Genomic DNA, 26,019 nt, shown 5'->3' with positions numbered 1-26,019 from the left:
TTCTAGGAATCACTAGTGATTCCAAATGAGCTTCACCATTGTAAGCCTATGGTAATGTTTCCACAGGAGCTTTTTCAAAGTTTCTGATATCGCAATCACAGTTCCTGCAGAATTGTCAGAGCAATATCATCCATATTGGTGCCATTGAAAACAAGATATAGATAATTTTAGTGTGGTAAGTAGGGATAAAGTTATTGGTAAATGAATGGGAGGACCACTGAAAGGTGAAAATTGCTCTTGACCATAAGGTGAACACAACCTATAGTGGTTAAAATGTTGCAATGAAGAGCGAGAACACTTAAGCATAGTGTTAAATGAGTAAAAACTTTGCAACAGTATAAGCAATGGAACATGTGAGATATAATACTTAGATGAAAAAGTAAGCAAAAATCCTGTATGAAAACACAGTCTTGATATATCTACTGGCTACTAAACAGACCCAAGAGGTCCAAAGGATTCTCAAACAATTGCCAACTGTTTTGGAGGAACAATAGTCTTCTTAGCTGACCTTTTATTATTATTATTATTATTATTATTATTATTATTATTATGTATTTATATAGTGCCAACATCTTCCTCAATGTTTTACAGACTGTATATAGATTTGTCACATATTAGGGAACCGTGCCATTATTTATTTTTCATATATATATAGATTTGTCACTAACTGTCCCTCAGAGGAGCTCACAATCTAATCCCTACCATAGTCATATGTTGACCATTGAAGTCTAGAGCCAATTTTAGGATGAAGCCAGTTAACTTATCTGTATGCTTTTGGGATGTGGGAGGAAACCAGAGTGCCCGGAGGAAACTGACACAGACACAGGGAGAACATACAAACTCCTTGCAGATGTTGGCCTGGCTGAGATTCAAACTGAGGACCCAGCACTGTGCTGACCTTCATACTATTCTTCAAAGGGAGAAGGAAAGAAGAAGCAGGAGGCTCCCTGATGCACACAGGGATGAAAAAAATCATCAGAGAAGTTCTACCACATCCAAGTGATTGTCACTCAAGCTTTGAGACAGAAGATGCCTATAGAGACATCACATTGTCAGCCAAAACTTAGATGTCTAATGTTTGTATGTACCATTAAAAGTAAATTTGATTGACTCAGCTTTCAAAACACTAGCCGACCCGCGTCGTAGCATACGCCGCATAAGAGGGTAGAGGGCAGGAAGGGGGTATTGGGCACAACAGCAGGGAGGGGGGTTGGACTCCCTCTCAACTGGGTCCCCCATGTGTGCTCTACCTCCAGCTTAAGCTCAGCAGGAATCCCCCCTCCCTCCCTCCTTATCTGGGTCCCCCATGTGCGCTCTCTCTTCTGCTTAAGCACAGTAGCAGCCGCCACTATTAGTAAGAGGCAGCGGGTGGGGATGACTCACCTCTTCCGTGTTCCATCGTGCATTCCACTGTCGTCACGTACCTGCCATGCCGCACACTGTATTGGTGCAATTTGCCTTTTTAAAACAGAAGGAAATCTGCAATAATTCAGCTATAAGGGAACATTTGTGGTTACCCACAATACACTGCTACTAAATATGCAAATTACCCCTTTTCCCCCTTGGTAAGCCAAGCAAGCATCCAGAGCCGCTGGTGTATAACAAGCATATAGCTTTAAAATGTACACAGTCATATCAAACCCACATGTAGACTTTTGGTCCTCATCAGTACATGGCAGGGATTGATACGCCTGTATGAGATAGGGCTTGGACCAGTACAACAGAGTAACCAAGCAGATCAGGGTGACCCAAACCACTTGGAATGTATAGAGGGATAAAAGGGACCAAAAGAACCTCCTACTAAAAAAAAAGCAAAGCTTGGTGTAATTTGCCTTCCTAAAACAGAGGGAAATATGCAATAATTCAGCTATAAGTGAACATTTGTGGTTACCCACAATGCACTGCTACTAAATACGCAAATAATTCCTTTTCACCCTTAGTATGCCAAGCAAGCATCCAAAATCACTGGTGTATAGCAAGCCTATAACTTTACATTTTACACAGCCATATCAAATACACATGTGACAGCCTGTTTCAGACTTTTGGTCCTCATCAGTACATTGCAGGGATTGATACGGCTGTATGAGATAGGGCTTGGACCAGTACAACAGAGTAACCAAGCAGCTCAGGGTGACCCAAACCACTCGGAATGTATAGGTGGATAAAAGGGACCAAAAAGACCTTCTACTAAGAAAAATCAAAGCTTGGTATAATTTGCCTTCTTAAAACAGAAGAAAATCTGCAATAATTCAGCTATTAGTGAACATTTGTGATTACCCACAATGCACCACTACTGAATATGAAAATTTTTCCTTTTTACCCTTAGCAAGTCAAGTAAGCCTATAGCTTTAAGTTTTACACATTCACATCAAACCCACATGTGACAGCCTGTTTCAGACGTTTGGTCCTCAACAGTACAAAGCAAGAATTGATAAGGCTGTATGAGCTAGAGCTTGTACCAGTACAACAGAGTAACCAAGCAGCTCAGGGTGACCCAAACTACTAAGAATGTATAGGAGGATAAAAGAGACCAAAAAGCCCTCCTACTAAAAAAAGCAAAGCTTGGTGTAATTTTCCTTCTTAAAACAGAAGCAAATCTGCAATAATTCAGCTATAAGTGAACATTTGTGGTTACCCACAATGCACTGCTACTGAATATGCAAATTATCCCTCTTTGCCCTTGGTTTGATTTGACACTACTTCTTCTTCTTGCTTGGACCAGCCCCTCCTTCTTGCTTGGACCGGCCCTGGGGGCAGGGCGCTACTTCTTCTTGCTTGAAGGTTGAGGCACTTACTCTATTATATATATAGATATCAGCTTTTACACAAAGCCTTTAATCACACTTAAATGATACATTTTCTAGTTAATTAGAAGTTCAAAAAGCACTGTTAGCAATTTCTAAGTAACTGTACAGTGTACTGTTTAAATCAGCATAATTATTATATAAGAATACTGTATCATCTATAAACTAATAATTTATGTCTTTAGTTAATTTTAAAGTTAAATGTCTGCCTAGGGAATACATAATGTCAATGCATTGTCTATATTTATATGGTAAATATATTAATTTCTAGAGATATACAATGCATAAATGCAAAAATATGCTTATCCATAATCTAATCAGCAGCAATTCTCTAGAAACTCATGAAAATGAATCAAGATCCCAAATGTCAGTTGCAATTAACTGACTATAAAATGCTTACATTATGAATTATAATTGATCTGATTTGAAGATAAAATTATTATTTTTTTTTTAACAAATTCCTATTTTATTAAGTCAGTTAAATTATTTACTATGCTAATGTGAGACACATTAAATTCATTAAAACTTCAAAAACTCTGCCATGGAATGACTCTAGCCTTCCTATAATAATAAAATTATATATATCTGGTTACATGACATATTTACACTTGGGGCTGTGAAAGTCAGTGTCATTGGTTGGTCAACTGGGGGGCTGATACTGAAATATAAAGTGGGAAATAGGGCAGAGTATGGTTTTTATGTAATGACACAGAAAAGGTATGTGCAGTAACATGTCCATCAAACATGTATTTCAGAATCTGCTGCCTGTCACATTAACGTTTCATTTTCCTGACATTTCCTGGAATGATCTACCATCATCTATCTTTTCCCTAGCAAGTCCACTAACCTTTCACAGTTTTGGCCTTGTCTCTCATCATTAACTTCCAACCTCATCATGGCTGGGCCACTCATTTTTGCAATGTTCCTAAGGTGAAAAAAGTAATGTTTCACAACAGCTAATTCCCCATCAATCAGTAGACCCACTCTGAGTCATAGCAAATAAGGTCTGAGCTTCCTTTCCTCATTGGTGCTGATGGAGACTGAAGCTGCTTAGCTGCTAAGTGCTGACCTCCAGCAACAAGAACCTCAGTTTTGTCAGCATTTAGTTTAAGCCAGTTGTCATTCATCCACTCCCGAAGCTCAGCTAAGCACTCGTTTATTTTTGGAGCAGGGTCTGTTACACTAAGTTTGAATGATAAGTATTGCTGGAATTCATCAAACATAGCCGTGGATTGTCAGACTGTGTTTTTGGATGATTTTTCCAAGGTAGCAGCATGTACGGTATATGGCAAACAAACAGGTGATAGTGTCAAATCCTAAAACATCAATGCCACACTTCTCTTGCAGCTTGTTAAGCAAGATTTCATGATCAGCTATATCAAAAGCTGCTAAACTAGCAAGCAGTATCAGAATCCTGAACTCACTTCCAACTCTGGCTATAAGCAGATCATTGCAGATCTGGACTGATCCATAGCTGTGGTGTTTTTTGAAGCCAGATTGTAGAGGGTCAAAGATGTTGTTTCTTGAGAGGCTGGCTTCGGAGAGGCTGAAGATGGAGATAGACAGCTTTTCTGATGGCTTTCCCAAAAGCAGGATATTAGGCAATGAATGACACGCACACCTTGCAAGTATGATGCAAAAAGTGTATTTTGGAACAACTAGACAAGTCACTCAAAAGAGTGTAAAACGATATATACAGTATAAACATATAAGGTGTGCAACCAGAATCATGACTCATGTATATATGCAAAGTGGTATTACACATGTAACAACTGTGACACACATGGTCTAATACAAATAGTGTATGGCATACAGTTAACAGGCAATGTTTGAGTCCAAATGCTGGCTGCCAAAAAGATCCATAGAACAAAAAGTCCAATGCATAACAAATACATGAACAACAATCAGAGTGACTGGAGGAGACACCGCTATATTACCCAAACGGTGCAGCGTTTCGGAATACAATTCCTTCGTCAATGGGATTTGGCAAGAGGCAAACACAGGTAGGTCAGCAGTGTAGCAGTATCCTGAAGAAAAATGTCCATACCGGCGCTATATATGCGCGCCCCCGCACTTTGAAAACAAGCCCATCACACTGGGGCCGGCCCTGTGACGTCAAGACGTCACGCGACACTCGTCGCGGCGCCATGACGTCACGCGCAAGCGTCCATCATCTCCATAGCGTTGGCTGGCACTGAGAAGGAGTGTCGCTGTGCTCCATTCCCAAGATGGCCGCCACGCTTTGTATGGGGATGAGAGGAGCAGCGCCACAAGTGAGTAGTGGTTCAAAAAGGTAATGCAACTCTTTGTAGATTGTGGAGATCCACTGCACTTGTCCATAGTGATTAGCCCGTATTGATGGAGCGGTGTGATGGTCTTTAAATGTTCTATAAAACAAACAGATACATATATGTCAATAAATATAATCAGAATAGCATAAAATAGCATCCAAATTTAGGAATGCTTAACAATAAATATCTATATCACAAATTTCTATACAATAGTCCTCAATAAACAGTAGTCTCCTGTACGAGAGCCCACAACAGTATCCCTACAGGAAGCAAGAAAGATCTGCCTCCTCATTAAGTCCATTAGGATGCACAGTATCCAGTTTGTACATCCAATGGAGTTCACGCTGCAGTAGTTTCCTCTCAAAGTTGCCACCTCTCATAGCTGGCTTAACTATCTCAATTACACGGAATCTTAATTGTGAAATATTATGTGCAGCCTCCAAAAAATGCCTTGCCAGTGGGGATGTAATATCTGGCCCCCTAATATTACTGCGATGCTCGCTAATTCTACGTCTAATCTCCCTCGAGGTCTGGCCCACATAGGCCAGACCACAAGGGCAAGTTATTAGATAGACGACACCCTTGGAGGAACAATTGGCAAAATCTTTAAGGAACAATCGGGTACCACTCCTAGGATGGCAAAAAGAGTCACCCCTCATCACAAAGCTGCACTGGGCACAATGACCACATGGGTACATGCCCTGTGGTCTGGCTGAGTGAGAGAGCCAATTACCTGATGGTTGCCTTTGAGGGGTACTATTAGCATGAACAAGTGAGTCCCGAATGCTCCTAGACCTGCGATATGCAGACATCGGTGGTTCTCCAAAAGTGTCGCCTAGAGATGGGTCAGTGCCCAGGATATGCCAATGTTCATGGACGATACGGACTGCCTGTTGGGACAGAGATGAATAAGTTAACACCATAGGAATACGTTTAACATCAGTCTTAGGCTTGAATTCAAGTAACGAAGATCTGTCCATGCCAGCTGCTTTATCAAGTGCCTCCCTCAGGATACCCTCATTGTAGCCCCTCTGTCTGAAGTTGTCATACATTTTACCTGCCTCTGCAAAAAAAGCTGCATCACTAGATGAAATCCTGCGGATCCGCAGGAATTGACTATAGGGTAATCCTTTCTTAAGTCTCGGTGGATGAAAGCTATCTGCTGCTAGATAGGTATTGCGGTCAGTGGGCTTCCTAAAGGGGCTCGTGTGTAAAGAACAGTCTTTAAGGCTTACCATGACATCCAAAAAATGGATCTCACTGGAACTGTATTCAAGTGTAAATTTGATTGTCGGTAGGGCATTATCCAGATCCCTCTTGAACTCCAAAAGATCATCCTCTGTCCCTTGCCAAATAAAAAAGATGTCGTCAATGTAACGAAGATATAACAAGACATCTGAAAAAAATGCAGGATGGGTATACACATAGCGTCTTTCATAATCGTCCATGAACAAATTGGCATACCCCGGAGCCATATTACTGCCCATGGCAGTGCCTTGGCACTGTTGATAAAACTTCCCCTCAAATGAAAAATAATTGCACGTTAACACAATACGAAGTATACTTATCAAAAACTGGAATAATGCTGGGGATAAGGCCATAGTAGATAACACCTGTTCAATTACTCTCACACCACTATCGTGTGGGATTGATGTGTAAAGACTAGATACATCCATAGTGCATAGCAGTATCGGCTTCTCAATTCTGCCAACATGAGCTATCTTAGATAGAAAGGATGTGGTATCCAGTATAAAGGAATTCATGGCAGCAACTTTAGGTCTGAATACCTGGTCTAACAATATAGCCAAAGGCTGGAAAACCGATTCACTGCCAGCAACAATGGGACGACCTGGGGGGGATGTTAATGACTTATGAATCTTCGGCAGTACATAGAACAAAGGTGTCAATGGAAAATCAGATATTAAAAAATCAGCCAATCGCTTTGTAATTGTGTTATTATCTCGAGCAGCAGTTACTAGGTGGTCAATCTCACGTTTTATCTGAGGAAGCGGGTCATGCTGCAACCTCAGGTAAACGTTGCTGTCCCCAAGTTGACGCAGGACCTCTTTCCTGTAATCAAGAGTGTTCATTAGCACCGTGGCTCCCCCCTTATCGGCAGGCTTAATTACAATAGCAGGATCGTTACATAAAGCATCCAAAGCAGCACGTTCAGAAGATGTCAAGTTAGATCTCAATCCTGTAAGGAAGCCAGACCGAGGCAGGGCTGCCACATCTCTTTTGACCAAGTTGATAAAAGTTTCCACAGATGGAGAATTTGTGGGTGGAGTCCACTTACTTTTAGATCTGCACATACTGGTATCTATCTCTGGTGGAAAATTAGAATTTGTAGTGGATGATGTAAAATTTGACTGGTTGGAAAAGAAAGCCCTTGTGCGTATTGTCCTGAAAAAACGAAATAAATCAGAGTCAAGTTCTAGGTGGGAACCTGTATGGCTAGGCACAAATCCCAAACCTTTAGTCAATACCTTAGTCTCGGTATCAGTCAGAATCCTGGATGACAGGTTCACAATTAGAGTCTCTGCTGGGTTTGGCTCCTGGTGATACAAGTGTCCCCGGGAACGTCTCTTCCCCCTCCTCGTCTTCCTCCCCGGCCTCTTCTGCTCTGCCCTAAAAAAGCACCAGAGGTGGAGGACCCTTCACCCGAGCTACTGTCAGGATTGGAGTTGGCGTCAGGAGTAGGGCGAGGTCGATTAGGGGGATTTCTATTATACTGTCTGTCTCGCCAGGAGTAGACCCTGTCTTCCTGATAGTCAATAGTATCCCTCCTGAACTTATCAAGTTTGCTGGTCAAGGTTTGCTGTCTAAAAATTTCCAAAAGAATCCGTTGTTGTTCAAAATACAGGCCAGAGTCGTCAGATTCCAAAAGGGACTGCAATTTAGTTTTCAAAACAGAGGCAGAGGTCTCAAATTTGGAGATCTCGTCTTGGATCCCCTGGACGGTCAAGGCAATAAGATCTAAACTGCACTTATTCAAAATTTTGAACCAGTTATCACAATAATTTTTGCTACTCCTACAAAAAGTAGGCCTGATGTTAAGGCGTAGTCCCCTTGGGATTCGCTTAACTTTCAGGTATTCAATAAGAGTTTCTGAATGGAGCTTATACTGAATAATGCGTTTTTCAAGATTCTCGTATTGTTTCTTGAGATAGGGAATATCAGTGGTAAAACTACTGTTCGGATTGGAAAACTGTTGTATTAGGTTGTCTACTTCACTCTGATTAAAAGCTAAAGTCTCTGCTGAGCGACTCGTCAGTCCAGAGAGATCAGAAAAAGACATACTGATGCAAAAGCAATAAGAAAGAGATAGGGTGCAATCCTGAAATAGAACAAAATACAAAGAAGACAAGTTTAAGGACGCACACCCACAAATAGCAGTAATATCTCTATCATAAATGGGTGCTGTGTCTAAATACTATAACAAAATATTAGGCAATGAATGACACGCACACCTTGCAAGTATGATGCAAAAAGTGTATTTTGGAACAACTAGACAAGTCACTCAAAAGAGTGTAAAACGATATATACAGTATAAACATATAAGGTGTGCAACCAGAATCATGACTCATGTATATATGCAAAGTGGTATTACACATGTAACAACTGTGACACACATGGTCTAATACAAATAGTGTATGGCATACAGTTAACAGGCAATGTTTGAGTCCAAATGCTGGCTGCCAAAAAGATCCATAGAACAAAAAGTCCAATGCATAACAAATACATGAACAACAATCAGAGTGACTGGAGGAGACACCGCTATATTACCCAAACGGTGCAGCGTTTCGGAATACAATTCCTTCGTCAATGGGATTTGGCAAGAGGCAAACACAGGTAGGTCAGCAGTGTAGCAGTATCCTGAAGAAAAATGTCCATACCGGCGCTATATATGCGCGCCCCCGCACTTTGAAAACAAGCCCATCACACCGGGGCCGGCCCTGTGACGTCAAGACGTCACGCGACACTCGTCGCGGCGCCATGACGTCACGCGCAAGCGTCCATCATCTCCATAGCGTTGGCTGGCACTGAGAAGGAGTGTCGCTGTGCTCCATTCCCAAGATGGCCGCCACGCTTTGTATGGGGATGAGAGGAGCAGCGCCACAAGTGAGTAGTGGTTCAAAAAGGTAATGCAACTCTTTGTAGATTGTGGAGATCCACTGCACTTGTCCATAGTGATTAGCCCGTATTGATGGAGCGGTGTGATGGTCTTTAAATGTTCTATAAAACAAACAGATACATATATGTCAATAAATATAATCAGAATAGCATAAAATAGCATCCAAATTTAGGAATGCTTAACAATAAATATCTATATCACAAATTTCTATACAATAGTCCTCAATAAACAGTAGTCTCCTGTACGAGAGCCCACAACAGTATCCCTACAGGAAGCAAGAAAGATCTGCCTCCTCATTAAGTCCATTAGGATGCACAGTATCCAGTTTGTACATCCAATGGAGTTCACGCTGCAGTAGTTTCCTCTCAAAGTTGCCACCTCTCATAGCTGGCTTAACTATCTCAATTACACGGAATCTTAATTGTGAAATATTATGTGCAGCCTCCAAAAAATGCCTTGCCAGTGGGGATGTAATATCTGGCCCCCTAATATTACTGCGATGCTCGCTAATTCTACGTCTAATCTCCCTCGAGGTCTGGCCCACATAGGCCAGACCACAAGGGCAAGTTATTAGATAGACGACACCCTTGGAGGAACAATTGGCAAAATCTTTAAGGAACAATCGGGTACCACTCCTAGGATGGCAAAAAGAGTCACCCCTCATCACAAAGCTGCACTGGGCACAATGACCACATGGGTACATGCCCTGTGGTCTGGCTGAGTGAGAGAGCCAATTACCTGATGGTTGCCTTTGAGGGGTACTATTAGCATGAACAAGTGAGTCCCGAATGCTCCTAGACCTGCGATATGCAGACATCGGTGGTTCTCCAAAAGTGTCGCCTAGAGATGGGTCAGTGCCCAGGATATGCCAATGTTCATGGACGATACGGACTGCCTGTTGGGACAGAGATGAATAAGTTAACACCATAGGAATACGTTTAACATCAGTCTTAGGCTTGAATTCAAGTAACGAAGATCTGTCCATGCCAGCTGCTTTATCAAGTGCCTCCCTCAGGATACCCTCATTGTAGCCCCTCTGTCTGAAGTTGTCATACATTTTACCTGCCTCTGCAAAAAAAGCTGCATCACTAGATGAAATCCTGCGGATCCGCAGGAATTGACTATAGGGTAATCCTTTCTTAAGTCTCGGTGGATGAAAGCTATCTGCTGCTAGATAGGTATTGCGGTCAGTGGGCTTCCTAAAGGGGCTCGTGTGTAAAGAACAGTCTTTAAGGCTTACCATGACATCCAAAAAATGGATCTCACTGGAACTGTATTCAAGTGTAAATTTGATTGTCGGTAGGGCATTATCCAGATCCCTCTTGAACTCCAAAAGATCATCCTCTGTCCCTTGCCAAATAAAAAAGATGTCGTCAATGTAACGAAGATATAACAAGACATCTGAAAAAAATGCAGGATGGGTATACACATAGCGTCTTTCATAATCGTCCATGAACAAATTGGCATACCCCGGAGCCATATTACTGCCCATGGCAGTGCCTTGGCACTGTTGATAAAACTTCCCCTCAAATGAAAAATAATTGCACGTTAACACAATACGAAGTATACTTATCAAAAACTGGAATAATGCTGGGGATAAGGCCATAGTAGATAACACCTGTTCAATTACTCTCACACCACTATCGTGTGGGATTGATGTGTAAAGACTAGATACATCCATAGTGCATAGCAGTATCGGCTTCTCAATTCTGCCAACATGAGCTATCTTTACATCATCCACTACAAATTCTAATTTTCCACCAAAGATAGATACCAGTATGTGCAGATCTAAAAGTAAGTGGACTCCACCCACAAATTCTCCATCTGTGGAAACTTTTATCAACTTGGTCAAAAGAGATGTGGCAGCCCTGCCTCGGTCTGGCTTCCTTACAGGATTGAGATCTAACTTGACATCTTCTGAACGTGCTGCTTTGGATGCTTTATGTAACGATCCTGCTATTGTAATTAAGCCTGCCGATAAGGGGGGAGCCACGGTGCTAATGAACACTCTTGATTACAGGAAAGAGGTCCTGCGTCAACTTGGGGACAGCAACGTTTACCTGAGGTTGCAGCATGACCCGCTTCCTCAGATAAAACGTGAGATTGACCACCTAGTAACTGCTGCTCGAGATAATAACACAATTACAAAGCGATTGGCTGATTTTTTAATATCTGATTTTCCATTGACACCTTTGTTCTATGTACTGCCGAAGATTCATAAGTCATTAACATCCCCCCCAGGTCGTCCCATTGTTGCTGGCAGTGAATCGGTTTTCCAGCCTTTGGCTATATTGTTAGACCAGGTATTCAGACCTAAAGTTGCTGCCATGAATTCCTTTATACTGGATACCACATCCTTTCTATCTAAGATAGCTCATGTTGGCAGAATTGAGAAGCCGATACTGCTATGCACTATGGATGTATCTAGTCTTTACACATCAATCCCACACGATAGTGGTGTGAGAGTAATTGAACAGGTGTTATCTACTATGGCCTTATCCCCAGCATTATTCCAGTTTTTGATAAGTATACTTCGTATTGTGTTAACGTGCAATTATTTTTCATTTGAGGGGAAGTTTTATCAACAGTGCCAAGGCACTGCCATGGGCAGTAATATGGCTCCGGGGTATGCCAATTTGTTCATGGACGATTATGAAAGACGCTATGTGTATACCCATCCTGCATTTTTTTCAGATGTCTTGTTATATCTTCGTTACATTGACGACATCTTTTTTATTTGGCAAGGGACAGAGGATGATCTTTTGGAGTTCAAGAGGGATCTGGATAATGCCCTACCGACAATCAAATTTACACTTGAATACAGTTCCAGTGAGATCCATTTTTTGGATGTCATGGTAAGCCTTAAAGACTGTTCTTTACACACGAGCCCCTTTAGGAAGCCCACTGACCGCAATACCTATCTAGCAGCAGATAGCTTTCATCCACCGAGACTTAAGAAAGGATTACCCTATAGTCAATTCCTGCGGATCCGCAGGATTTCATCTAGTGATGCAGCTTTTTTTGCAGAGGCAGGTAAAATGTATGACAACTTCAGACAGAGGGGCTACAATGAGGGTATCCTGAGGGAGGCACTTGATAAAGCAGCTGGCATGGACAGATCTTCGTTACTTGAATTCAAGCCTAAGACTGATGTTAAACGTATTCCTATGGTGTTAACTTATTCATCTCTGTCCCAACAGGCAGTCCGTATCGTCCATGAACATTGGCATATCCTGGGCACTGACCCATCTCTAGGCGACACTTTTGGAGAACCACCGATGTCTGCATATCGCAGGTCTAGGAGCATTCGGGACTCACTTGTTCATGCTAATAGTACCCCTCAAAGGCAACCATCAGGTAATTGGCTCTCTCACTCAGCCAGACCACAGGGCATGTACCCATGTGGTCATTGTGCCCAGTGCAGCTTTGTGATGAGGGGTGACTCTTTTTGCCATCCTAGGAGTGGTACCCGATTGTTCCTTAAAGATTTTGCCAATTGTTCCTCCAAGGGTGTCGTCTATCTAATAACTTGCCCTTGTGGTCTGGCCTATGTGGGCCAGACCTCGAGGGAGATTAGACGTAGAATTAGCGAGCATCGCAGTAATATTAGGGGGCCAGATATTACATCCCCACTGGCAAGGCATTTTTTGGAGGCTGCACATAATATTTCACAATTAAGATTCCGTGTAATTGAGATAGTTAAGCCAGCTATGAGAGGTGGCAACTTTGAGAGGAAACTACTGCAGCGTGAACTCCATTGGATGTACAAACTGGATACTGTGCATCCTAATGGACTTAATGAGGAGGCAGATCTTTCTTGCTTCCTGTAGGGATACTGTTGTGGGCTCTCGTACAGGAGACTACTGTTTATTGAGGACTATTGTATAGAAATTTGTGATATAGATATTTATTGTTAAGCATTCCTAAATTTGGATGCTATTTTATGCTATTCTGATTATATTTATTGACATATATGTATCTGTTTGTTTTATAGAACATTTAAAGACCATCACACCGCTCCATCAATACGGGCTAATCACTATGGACAAGTGCAGTGGATCTCCACAATCTACAAAGAGTTGCATTACCTTTTTGAACCACTACTCACTTGTGGCGCTGCTCCTCTCATCCCCATACAAAGCGTGGCGGCCATCTTGGGAATGGAGCACAGCGACACTCCTTCTCAGTGCCAGCCAACGCTATGGAGATGATGGATGCTTGCGCGTGACGTCATGGCGCCGCGACGAGTGTCGCGTGACGTCTTGACGTCACAGGGCTGGCCCCGGTGTGATGGGCTTGTTTTCAAAGTGCGGGGGCGCGCATATATAGCGCCGGTATGGACATTTTTCTTCAGGATACTGCTACACTGCTGACCTACCTGTGTTTGCCTCTTGCCAAATCCCATTGACGAAGGAATTGTATTCCGAAACGCTGCACCGTTTGGGTAATATAGCGGTGTCTCCTCCAGTCACTCTGATTGTTGTTCATGTATTTGTTATGCATTGGACTTTTTGTTCTATGGATCTTTTTGGCAGCCAGCATTTGGACTCAAACATTGCCTGTTAACTGTATGCCATACACTATTTGTATTAGACCATGTGTGTCACAGTTGTTACATGTGTAATACCACTTTGCATATATACATGAGTCATGATTCTGGTTGCACACCTTATATGTTTATACTGTATATATCGTTTTACACTCTTTTGAGTGACTTGTCTAGTTGTTCCAAAATACACTTTTTGCATCATACTTGCAAGGTGTGCGTGTCATTCATTGCCTAATATTTTGTTATAGTATTTAGACACAGCACCCATTTATGATAGAGATATTACTGCTATTTGTGGGTGTGCGTCCTTAAACTTGTCTTCTTTCCCAAAAGCAGGGGCATAACAATAGACCATGCAAGGGATACAGCCTGAGAGACTGACAACTATGGGCACAGAGAGAAAAAACTTTCTGCTCTCTGCACAATTGTTCTAATTACTGCATCTGCTCAGCCACTGATAACGAATCATACAAAGTTTTGTAGACAAAGATTGTAGACAGTCCCTATTCAGTGTGCAGCAGGGTCTTGTGTACAGCCCTCTGTCCCAACCTCTCTACCGATTCCCAATTGCTCTGTACTGTAGTGATGCTGGAGAAGTCAACAGAGCCAGTTTTGTTCCAGCATAGTGTAATAAGCTGAGGCTAGGAGAAAACTCGTCTGTTTGTTTTCTGTATGTGTTTTCTGCACTAAATTGAGGAGTAAAGAAGGTAACATGAGACCTCAATTCCAAAAATACTAAAACTTTATTGGGACACCTTTAAAACATTCCATTCCAGTATGGTCTGTGCCTGTGCAGTATGCTCCTGGTGACATCAGTGGGAGCGAGGACACGGCAACGCAGGCACAGTGGTTTTCAGACTTTAAAGTCTGAAATTCTAGAAGTGAACAGGAGGCGGAGCCGGAGCACCAGTGAGTGGCTCCGCAGGCACAGGTCGTCTGCGGGGGACCATTAGAAGCCCTGGGTAAGTTCAACTAATTTTCCCCTTACCCCCCTACAGTATTCCTTTAAGGAACATGGAGTCTAACATGGAGTCTAAGCTGTGATCTGCCATCCCATCCAGGTTAATATGTTGGGGTGACAGACCCTTTCAAGCAACTATGTTTTGTGTGCTCTTTCACTCTGCATTTTACAGCCGGTGCTGTAAGAGAGACATGAATAGTGTGGAGGTCTGACCAAACTACTGTGTTAACCTCCCTGATGGTAATCTTGAGCCTAGCTCAAGGTAGAAATTAGAAGCTGTGAGCGGTAACCTCTGAGCTATGCTTGGGGTAGCTAAAAAACAATGTTGCCAGCTTACCTTGGCCCCGCCTGGTGATTGGCGCTGCTGCGCGGGACTCCAGGACACTTCTGCTGGCCACCGGGATCCTCATTTTCTCTCTGCTTCCTCCTGGATCCTGGCGGGCCGGCAGCCAGTTAGTGGCGGTGCAGCGGGAAGTCAGCGGCGGGGGCCATCGCTAAATTTAAAGTGGACCCAAAATCTTGCAAAGGACAGAAGGAAATCAGAGAAATGCACCCGGTAAGTATATAGAGAGTTTAGCCTGTCTAATTCCCCCATCTGAACTCTTGCACAGGACAGAAGGAACACATAGAGAAATGCAGCCTGTATGTATTTAGAGAGTTTAACCTGTATAATTCCTCCTCATTTGTCTCTAATCACAAGTTGTAATTTGATCTCTTCCAGTGTCAGCTGACTGCCATGGCAGAGATGGCAGATAAGATCATATGAAAGCACAGGATGTTAACAATATAGCGATTTGGTTCCCAACTGCTTCTGAGCTAAGTGCTTCTGCTGATCTGCCTTACTCTCCGTACTCACCATCCGACGGGTCCTGCGACGTCCCCTTGATGACGGTCACTTGCGACGCCTCTTCCTGCCAGCGGATATGCACAACATCACGCAACATTACACAGCAGGAGCAAACGAGGCTTCAAGCAATCATTGTACTTTACTCGGAAGTCATCAAGGATCTTAGAAATCTGATCCGCCATGATGGTCATTATTGCGGTGCGACATTTGTGTGGTTGTGCGCCTGTATCCACATTGCGATATCACAGAAAAAGTTTGGCGCTCCAAAAATCGTTGGTCATCAGTAAAAGCGCAACGTGGGTACTTACAGTAGCTTCACTGTTACCGATTTTGATGACTCTCTGCCTCCCACCTAAGACTGATAGCAAAGGGAAAAAAGTCTGAAAGGAATCAAGCTTCTACTGTCCCAATTGTGATGTTGCCCTTTGTGCCATTCCCTGTTTCAAATATACCACACGTGGGAGTTGTATTAGGTATATATGTACATACTGTAAGTCTGGTGCCTTATTTGTACAGTTTCACTATTTTTTAAGTTTATTTATAAATGTAATTATTTCAACAATTTTGTGTTCTAGTCTTTTCTTTATATGGAGGATGTCTACCAGGCCTTTATTCTGATATTATTTTGGGGGTTAAAACTTAAGACTTGGAGGCCTAAAATTCTTGAAAAAAATGTACCACTTTTAGCCCCTTAAATCCAGAAAGAAATGAACTGCCAGGGAGGTTAATTTCCACATAAAAAATTGACAGTCCTGAATGAAATATGAGGTCCAAAGTGTGGTCTTTTTTGTGGGTAGAGATGTTGAGGGATTGAAAGAAACAGAGTTTTTTCATAGTGCAAAGTAGCAGGGGTGTAGCTACAACTCACTTGGCCCCATAGCAATTTTTTTGGCCAGGACCCTCCCTCCCCCCCCCCCCACCCCCAGCTTCATGACTCCCTTTGCAATGGTGCTGAAGTGCTTCAGATTGCATTTCCGGGTTTCTGTTCTCCTATGTCCCCCTCCATTAGTGTGTACCGATGCCCAGGATGTTTGCCGCAAACTGCGCAGGAGCTGCCCAGTGGGGCTTCCACATCACAACCACGCAGTGTCATTAGACATTAGACAGAGCAATCCCACCCGTGGGCACACAATTAAGTACAGGTTCACGGCAACCAACCCAACCAGGAAATAAGTTAGGTGGGGTCAGTACACACTATTGGAGGGGGACAGAGGAGAACAGGGATGGGGGGAAGGGGAGTTTTGGGCATGAGGAGAGCCCACTGTACATGCCTGACTGCAGACACATTTAACTGAAGGGTGACTGGCTGATTAAGACCAAAGGATGATGGTGATGAGCTAATAGAATAATGTTCAATACCTTACCTTCCCCGGAATCTGCGTGCTAATTACTTACTCATTGGAGGACAGTCAGTGTTCTTTTCAGTAGGACAATCTCTCCACAGCGCTAAGAGCAAAGTAGTGTGAATCTTCTGACCCGCAGCTGTACACTGTGAGCTGAGCCTGCGCTTAGCGCTGTTGTGGGGAGATCTACTGATAAGAATGCTGACTGACCACAGATAAAGATTAGAGGGTTCGTGCACTGCAAGTTGAGGACAAATTAGGCTGAACTCTGTGTAGCAGGCTGCAGCAGCCATTAGAGATGGAGAGGCAACAGGAGGAAGTTTTGAAAACATGCCGGTAAAAGAAGTCCCACAGCACCACCACCAGTTCCTCCTCCCTGGCTGGAACTACAGATTAATTGTCGGGCTGGACAGGGAGGTATCCATACGCAGCAGACTGGTGAGGAAATAGTCCCCACTCACCTGCCTGCTGCTACAAGATTTCAGCCAGGGACGTCAGGGAAGGGGGGTTTCGGGAGGGTGCTGGACGCTTTCTTCAAGAAGTTTTTATAATAAAAAAAAAGAAGTTGCCTGCTGTCGGGATGGGGCCCCCCAGTGGTGTCATGGCCACATAGCATCTGCCTGCTATGCCTATTCCTATGCCACTGCAAAGTAGCTCTCTGCCTAGCTGAGAGGAGTGGGCATCCACTCATGTATTTAAGTTTCCCTAGGCTTACTGATTGATGGGGAGTTAAACTTCAGGAATCAAATTTCAGCTGTTGTGAGACAAGCTTATGCGCTTTGGGACTTAGGGAGAAAAGGGCTTTACAAATGCTTTGTTGTTGTTTAATGTAGCTTTTTTGAAATGTGAAGTTTACATTCTGTTTGTGAGTACTGGGTCTTTTATTGCTATGTTAAAGCTGTAGCTGGTATATATATATATATATATATATATATATATATATATATATATACATATATATATATATATACAAATATATATATATATATATATATATATATATATATATATAATTTTTTTATTTTTTTTATTATTATTTTGTTGGGTGGGATTTAATTATTGATTTGTAATCCGAATAACGAGAAACTTCTCTTTGCCCCTTTCCTCGCTTTGTTTTTCTTTACACAAAATTTTAGTTTGTTCCTTCTGGAGGCTTTCTATACATTTTATATGTTAGCATTTTTTCCAACCAGGTTGTTGTGAATTTATTTAACCCTCCTGGCGGTTCATTTCTGTCTGGAATTAGGAGTCAAAAGCGGTACATTGTTTTCAAGAATTTTAGGGCCTCCGATTCAAAAGATATAACTCACCAAAATATGTCAGAATAAAAGCATGGTAGACATTTTACATATAAATAAAAGACTGGAACACAAATTTGCTGAAAAAAATAAATTTATCAATAAACTGAAATAATAGCAAAACTGTACAAATAAGCAGCAGATTATATATACAAAATAATCAGTACAGTATATACAATAATTAGTACAGTATATCCCTAGAACACCTCCCGGGTGTGGTAAATCTTAACTATTTCACAACTGAGGGGTTTTACCCCTGAAACACCAGCGTGATTTTTCCCTTTCAGTGCTGCTTCCATTCCTGTACTGATGTACTATGATTGGTTATTGGGGACTGGAGAGTCCCCATAACCAATCATTGTACTGCAGAGCCGGGGTGAGTGCGCGCGCGCGGGTCGCGGGGGCGCGCGATTGCGCGCTGCACGCTTGTTTACCTTACATTGTTTTGAATGAAGATGGCTTTTGTTTGAAGCCGTCTTCATTCTACTCGCAATCGGCAAGGCTAATTGGATTTAGGAACGCTTGTTCCTATCATCCAATTAGTCACCTGCTGCGCGGGCTGGCTGGAGTGTGCTCGAGAGTTCCCTGCCCACTCCCAGCCAGTAAACAAACAAGTGCGCCTTTCTCCGTCCCTGGGGGTGAAGCGGTGCGCAGAGGGACGGAGAAATTTAGCACTGGGGGGGGGGGTGAAGTGGTTAAAACATGGAACGAGACACAGGCCAAAATCACAGTCCGGGCAGTAAAAACGGGTTTCTTTGCGGACTTTCTTACCCTTGCTATCCGTCTTGCTGCAGCAAACAACACACATCCTTGTTGGTGTTGCTTTTTTTGGAGTGGGTGGGATATATTCAGAAAAGTGGCGGCCAGTGAGGCGCTCAGGATTTACCACATATGATGCACGGTGCCCAACTTGCACATCTGATGATGAAGTCTGATACTTCAGGCATATGGTTTCACACAGTTTCCATATGAAGTCAACATGTGATACTGGCCTTTCACTGCGTTGCTTATGCAAGATGAATGCATTCCAAAACGCCTGTTCCAGCAAATGACGAAAACATTTTTTGTAATATTTTCTTTGCTGTTTCCGCACTGCGGGGTAGTATGTTATCGCCTGGTCAGCCCGGTCCACTCCACCCATTGTATGGTTGTAGTCCAGGATGACTTGCGGCTTGTCCAGGACTTTCCCTCCTCATGTTCTGGTGGTGACAGACGATGCATCGTGGACAGTGCTAAGCGCACACACGTCCCTCTTGTCACGCCAGTGGAGTGCCAACATTTTTCCCTTCTGCCAAGCCATAATGTCCCCAGATTTCAGCTTTTGCTTGGCGAAGGCAGTTGGCATTTCTCGCCGGTTAGGACGAACTGTGCCGTAGGCATCGGTTTTGTTCCTGATAAGAAACTTAAACAGTTCAGGTGAACTATAAAAATTGTCCGTCGTCAAACAGTACCCCTTATTCAAAAATGGCTCCACCAAGGACAGCACGGATGAAGTCGCCAGCCCGTAGTTGCTGAATGCAGGGTTGAACTGTATCCCTTTCCCGGTGTACAGTACGTTGTTCCAGATGTATCCGGTGGCAGACTTGCATAAAGTGTAGTTCTTTACTCCAAACCGAGCCCTCTTGGATGCAATATATTGGATCCAGGACAGTCTGCCCTTGAAGGCCATCAGATTTTCATCAACACTTATGTCCCTCTGGGGTACATAAGTGTTGCGGAAGTTTTTATACGACCAGCTGATGAACCTCCCATATCTTCTTTAGCTTTGGCGCAGGGTGGGTGGACTCATCGAAGGCAGTGTTGTCTGCGAAATGTAGAAACGGGGTGGCGATGACCTTGTTGGTCGACCAGTACCATTTCTGCATGGGTTTCCCCACCACCCCCTGCAGAATAATCAGTCCAAGGAACCGCCACAAATCCTCCTTGGTAATTGGCTCCCACATCCTGGTCCTGGAAAAGGGCCTTCGTGAAGCAGCAATTTCTTGCGCGGCGTAGCGGTTCGTCTATACCACGATTTTTTCAATGACAGCATCACTGAAGAACAGCTACAGGTAGGCCAGGGGGCAGTGTTCACAAGCAACCTTCAGGCCGGGTTCCCCAGTAAAAGGGAAACGGGGGGGGCGGGGGCGGTGATGGGGCCCGAGTGGTGGGGCCGAGTGGTGTTGACTGTGCACCAAACTCGTGCGTCACTGACCTCCGTGTCGCTGGGGATGGAGTCGCTGTCACTCTCACTGTCGGACGACAGGTTATCAGGCGCATCACTGTCACTGGAGTCCTCCAGTGACGGCATATCCGGATCGCTGTCCTCTAACTGCATCAGCGCTTCCACTGTGAGATGCCTTGAAGATGAGGCCATAGCAGGTGACGGGCAGGTGGCAGGAGAAGAGCGTAGTAAAAATCCAAGCAGAGGTCGGTACAGGCGGCAGGCAGAGTAGTCGAAATCCAGGCAGAGGTCGGTACACAGAAATCCAAATCGGGCAGAATCAGCAGGCAAAGAGCGTAGGTCAAAGTTCAGGCAGAAATCGGTACACGGAAATCCAATATCAGTCAGAATCAGCAGGCAAAGAGCGTAGGTCAAAGTTCAGGCAGAGGTCGGTACACGGAAATCCAATATAGGTCAGAATCAGCAGGCAAAGAGCGTAGGTCAAAGTTCAGGCAGAGGTTGGTACACGGAAATCCAATCGGGCAAAATCAGCAGGTAAAGAGGTAGTCGGAATTTAGGCAGAGGTCGGTACACAGAAATCCAAAAAAATCCAGGCAGATCACAAAGATCAAAGCAGATCACAAAGATCAAAGATCACAGTTCACAGCTCACAGCAGGGATGCAAGTGGCAACAGTGTATTGGATACACATGTAATTCATACATGTGTATCCAATACAATGCACTTTAGGGCCAATGAAAAATTAGCATTTTCAAATTTCCCGCCCACCCCCATGACGTCACACCGCCCGACGTCATGCCGCTCAGCTCTGATTGGCCACCGGGTCCCCAGGAGAATTCTGGGGTGATGGGGGACCTGGAGGCCGGAAACCGCGCAGAAGAAGAGGGGAGAGCCGATGCTGCTGGGGGAGCCAGGCAGGAGTCCATGGGGAGTGCTGATCACGCTAGGGACTCCCGCAAAGCAGGTATTTGCCGCCGCCAGCCGCCACTACCCCCAATCACATGGCCGCCGGGTCCCCGCTAGATTACAGGGTATCTGGGGATCTTGGCGGCCAAACTCACATGCCACATTGCGGGTGACAGATGCAGGAGTCCCACTGAGCAGTGCCGATCGGCGTGCGGGACTCCTGCACAACGCACAGAGCTATTTTTAGCTACCCTGTCCTGAGCTCGGGGTTACCATTAGTAGCATGTTTTTCCTACCCCGAGCTCACCACCAGGAGGGTTAAAAAAATGGTTCTTGGTACCAGTGTTTACACACAGGACAGCTGCTTGCATGGCTATCCACGTGTGATTCTATAAGTGAGATGCTGAGGCTATACCATACTGATGATGATTGCTTTTTAGTGTTTACGGTAATAAAAAGAGTGTGTTACTTTTGTAATTATACAGTATCTTCATGATATGTATTAAAACACAGAAAGACCCAACTTTACAGATGTTTCATCTTTTATTTGACTTACTTAACATCTGAAGTAGTGGTTTTGAGTCACCCTGAGCTGCTTGGTTACACTGTTCCCAGAAGTAGGTGTTTTCTAATAATAATTGCAGTATTTGTATAGCGCCTTTCTCCTGTTGGACTCAAAGCGCTTGCGAGGCAGCCACTAGAGCGCACTCAGTAGGCAGTAGCAGTGTTAGGGAGACTTGCCAAAGAAACACCTTACTGAATACTGTAGGTGCTGGCTTACTGAACAGGCAGAGCCGAGATTTGAACCCAGATCTCCTGTGTCCGAGGTAGAGCCCTTAACCATTACACTATCCAGCCACTGCGTATTGCAGAGGTATAGCATTGCAAAATTTGGAAACAACCTTATTTAAGGGCTCCAATAAAGGCCCTTAAAGGGAACCTGAAGTGAAGAAAATTATTTAAAATAAACACATGACATAGCTGCAAATGAATATTACATACTAACCTCACTGTCAGTTCCTCTCAGAGGCTCACCATTTTCTTCTTACAGTGAACCATTCCAGTTCTGACAATATTTTGACAGAACTGAAATATACCAGTTGCTGTCGGTTATATATCAGCAGCTGTCAGTTACAACTGAATGTGCAAGGTAATGTCCATGTTCCCTATGGCTCAAGTGGGTGATATTACAGTTTAACAGTGTGCTGACCAGGAAGCTGTTAGGGGTAATAGCCATTTTTAAAATGGAGGACGTAGAAATCCATTGATCACAGTGGACAAATAGGATGCAGGAGAGGAGAAAGAGATTGAGTAGTAGACTACACAGGAGGCAAGTATGACCTGTGTATGGTTATTTTGACTTTTTTATTTTCAGTTCAGGTTCTCTTTAAATAAGAAAGCATATTCGTAAGCAAACACTTATTTGTTTATGTGTTTTTGCATACACGGTTTCTGAAGCATGACATGCATATTTGTATGTATCATGGTCATGAGGGAAGCTATACAGCAGCATAAAACACACCAGATTTGAAAACAAGCACATCGTGGAAAATAATGAATCATGCTATCAGACTTTTTAATACAAATGCAAAATGCCATAGATGTGCACAAGCCAGTTGACTGACATGGAGTATCGTTTTTTTATGCACCCTTGCATCAGAAAGATCTTGACAGATACGCACACACACTTCCTGTAAACCACACCATAACACTTTCTGAACATGCACAAAGGACAAACAACACTTCTCAAGATTATTTATAAATGTAAAGGTGTATCTTCAACTGTAAGCAGGAAGTCAGAAACACCATCCAACATACACTTCTGCTTTAGAATCTTCAAGCAATTGACAGAGAATGTAATTTTTTCCCCTTCTGAAGGTTTGTACATTTTATCTCCTCATTGTAATTTGCGGGTTCCATGAAAATATGATAAGCACCTGCCAGACATAAGAGTGCATCATCTTTTTTTTTACCTTTCATAGAAAACATATAGACGGTTTGTGCAGTGAATATATCTTTAAAGTATCACTTTTGGCAGGTGCGTTTTAGCTGAAATCATAGCAATATAGGAAAGTAAAAATGTGTATCAGTTGCATCCTGGCAACAGCTTTGAATCCTCATTGGGTTGCTTATAGTTTTGATCTCTGGCAGCGGTGAGCTTTTGCAGCGCCATTAGGCTCTAAAACCTTTCTCTGTGGCTTTCTCATAGCAAAAAAAGTATATGCTCTATTGAAATCCTTCATGTTTCCAGATTTGCTGAAATATATATGATGAAAACATAAGAACTATAAATACAAATAACACATTTCTATAACCCTAAAATGCTAAAAAGCTGTGGTCAGGTGTAAGCACATGTGTACTTTTATTAAACATCTCTTTAGCATTTATGAACTTTCATGCAACTATTTTTTTAAGAGACACCATGGTGACATATAGTAGAATCAGTAAATTATATAAGTCTAACACGCGCTAATTCAATAAAATCCTCTTTATTCCTATGTAGGTAATCAATTAAAAAATTGCGGCAAAAAAATACATATCCCCAATCCACTCATCCACTCCACGCTACCTCTACATACACACCACTGAAGGGCCCTTCTGAAAAATGTAAAAAAGGAGTTGTAAAAAAATTAGGGATATAGTGCTTCTCAATACGTTAGGGTTCCACCCCAATAGTTCCTATATGGAAATAGGCCTTATATTTGGTTAGAAGTCCGTTCTATTAAACCTCCTCCAAAATTGTCCCGTGTATCAATTACATATATAGGTTACTCCAGTTGCATAACAGGGGGTTGTTTGTATGATAGTTCGTTGTACGGATCCACATACCACTCCTGGCGATTCTGTCGTCAGCCGGGAATGTCCGCCGTCATACAGCTCTCCTAGTGCAGCATGCGTCACTTCCGCTTGGAAGATACAGAGCTTTGCTCGCTGCACTTCCTCTCAGCGTAACTCACGTACGTGTTGGCTTTACTTTTCGGGTGACATCACCACTCAAAGAAGACCTCTGGACCTTGATACATAGGTAGCCGCTGCGCGCTTCCACGGTATACCCTGTCCACGGTCTCCGGACCGTCACCAACTTTGTATACAGAAGATAGAAACCTCAACGCGTTTCTGCCAATATACGTTGGCCTTCTTCAGGAGGATTTTGATAGTCTGGAGCTGCACTTGTTTTCACTTCTTATATACCATTTTCCGGAACATCCGGCCCCATATTAATGGGGTCATAGGTCAAAGTCCACATAGCGAAATATTTTCTTCAAAATTCAAATGATGTTAATTCTTCATGTCACTATTAACACTCTGCTTTGTCCTCCCATATTAAATGTATATAACGGGAGATATATATAACTAATCGATAAAAAATTCAAATTTATAAAAAAGGTAAAATTCATATGAGCAACTTTAAATTCCACACACGTCACCCCATAACTTTTCTTCACTCATCTATTCAGTAACAGACATTCTCCCCGATTATTCACAGGCAACCATTCATTCACCACCAAATGACAGTCGGGTATTTCCCAACACATTCATATGGCCCATTATTCTCATAACCCAAAATTGTAGATATATTGGATACCATCAACCCATGGTGAAGGAGGGGAAGGAGGGGAAGGGGAGGGAGACAGGAGGAGGGGGTGTGGGGGGAAGGGGGGGTAGGGAAAAGCTGGGCAAGAGAGGGGAGGGGGAGGAGTGCCAGGTTAACCTCATAACCTCCCATTATCAAATCATACCGGATCCACCACTATAAGCACCTAAAATCCACATTCCCCCCTGTTGTCCTTTGGACCCAATTCTATTCAAAGAAGGCAAATAGCTCCATCTCACTGTTCAGACCCTTAGGGATAAGAGTATCTATCTGAAAGATCCATTTTGATTCACACCTTGACATTTTCTTTATGTAATCCCCACCTCTCCCACTGTGTTTAACCACTTCAAGGCCATAGAAAATCATTCCCTTTATACTTCCCCCATGTACTTCCCTGTAATGTTTGGACAGAGGGTGTCCCACACATTTCTTTTTTATATTATTATTAAAAAAATAAAAAAGAAATGTGTGGGACACCCTCTGTCCAAACATTACAGGGAAGTACATGGGGGAAGTATAAAGGGAACGATTTTCTTTGGCCTTGAAGTGGTTAAACACAGTATTTGCCTTCTTTGAATAGAATTGGGTCCAAAGGACAACAGGGGGGAATGTGGATTTTAGGTGCTTATAGTGGTGGATCCGGTATGATTTGATAATGGGAGGTTATGAGGTTAACCTGGCACTCCTCCCCCTCCCCTCTCTTGCCCAGCTTTTCCCTACCCCCCCTTCCCCCCACACCCCCTCCTCCTGTCTCCCTCCCCTTCCCCTCCTTCCCCTCCTTCACCATGGGTTGATGGTATCCAATATATCTACAATTTTGGGTTATGAGAATAATGGGCCATATGAATGTGTTGGGAAATACCCGACTGTCATTTGGTGGTGAATGAATGGTTGCCTGTGAATAATCGGGGAGAATGTCTGTTACTGAATAGATGAGTGAAGAAAAGTTATGGGGTGACGTGTGTGGAATTTAAAGTTGCTCATATGAATTTTACCTTTTTTATAAATTTGAATTTTTTATCGATTAGTTATATATATCTCCCATTATATACATTTAATATGGGAGGACAAAGCAGAGTGTTAATAGTGACATGAAGAATTAACATCATTTGAATTTTGAAGAAAAT

Source organism: Hyperolius riggenbachi, chromosome 5 (genome assembly GCF_040937935.1).
Source record: "Hyperolius riggenbachi isolate aHypRig1 chromosome 5, aHypRig1.pri, whole genome shotgun sequence".
In the NCBI taxonomy this organism is placed as follows: domain Eukaryota; kingdom Metazoa; phylum Chordata; class Amphibia; order Anura; family Hyperoliidae; genus Hyperolius; species Hyperolius riggenbachi.
This window is presented reverse-complemented; position numbering follows the sequence as displayed.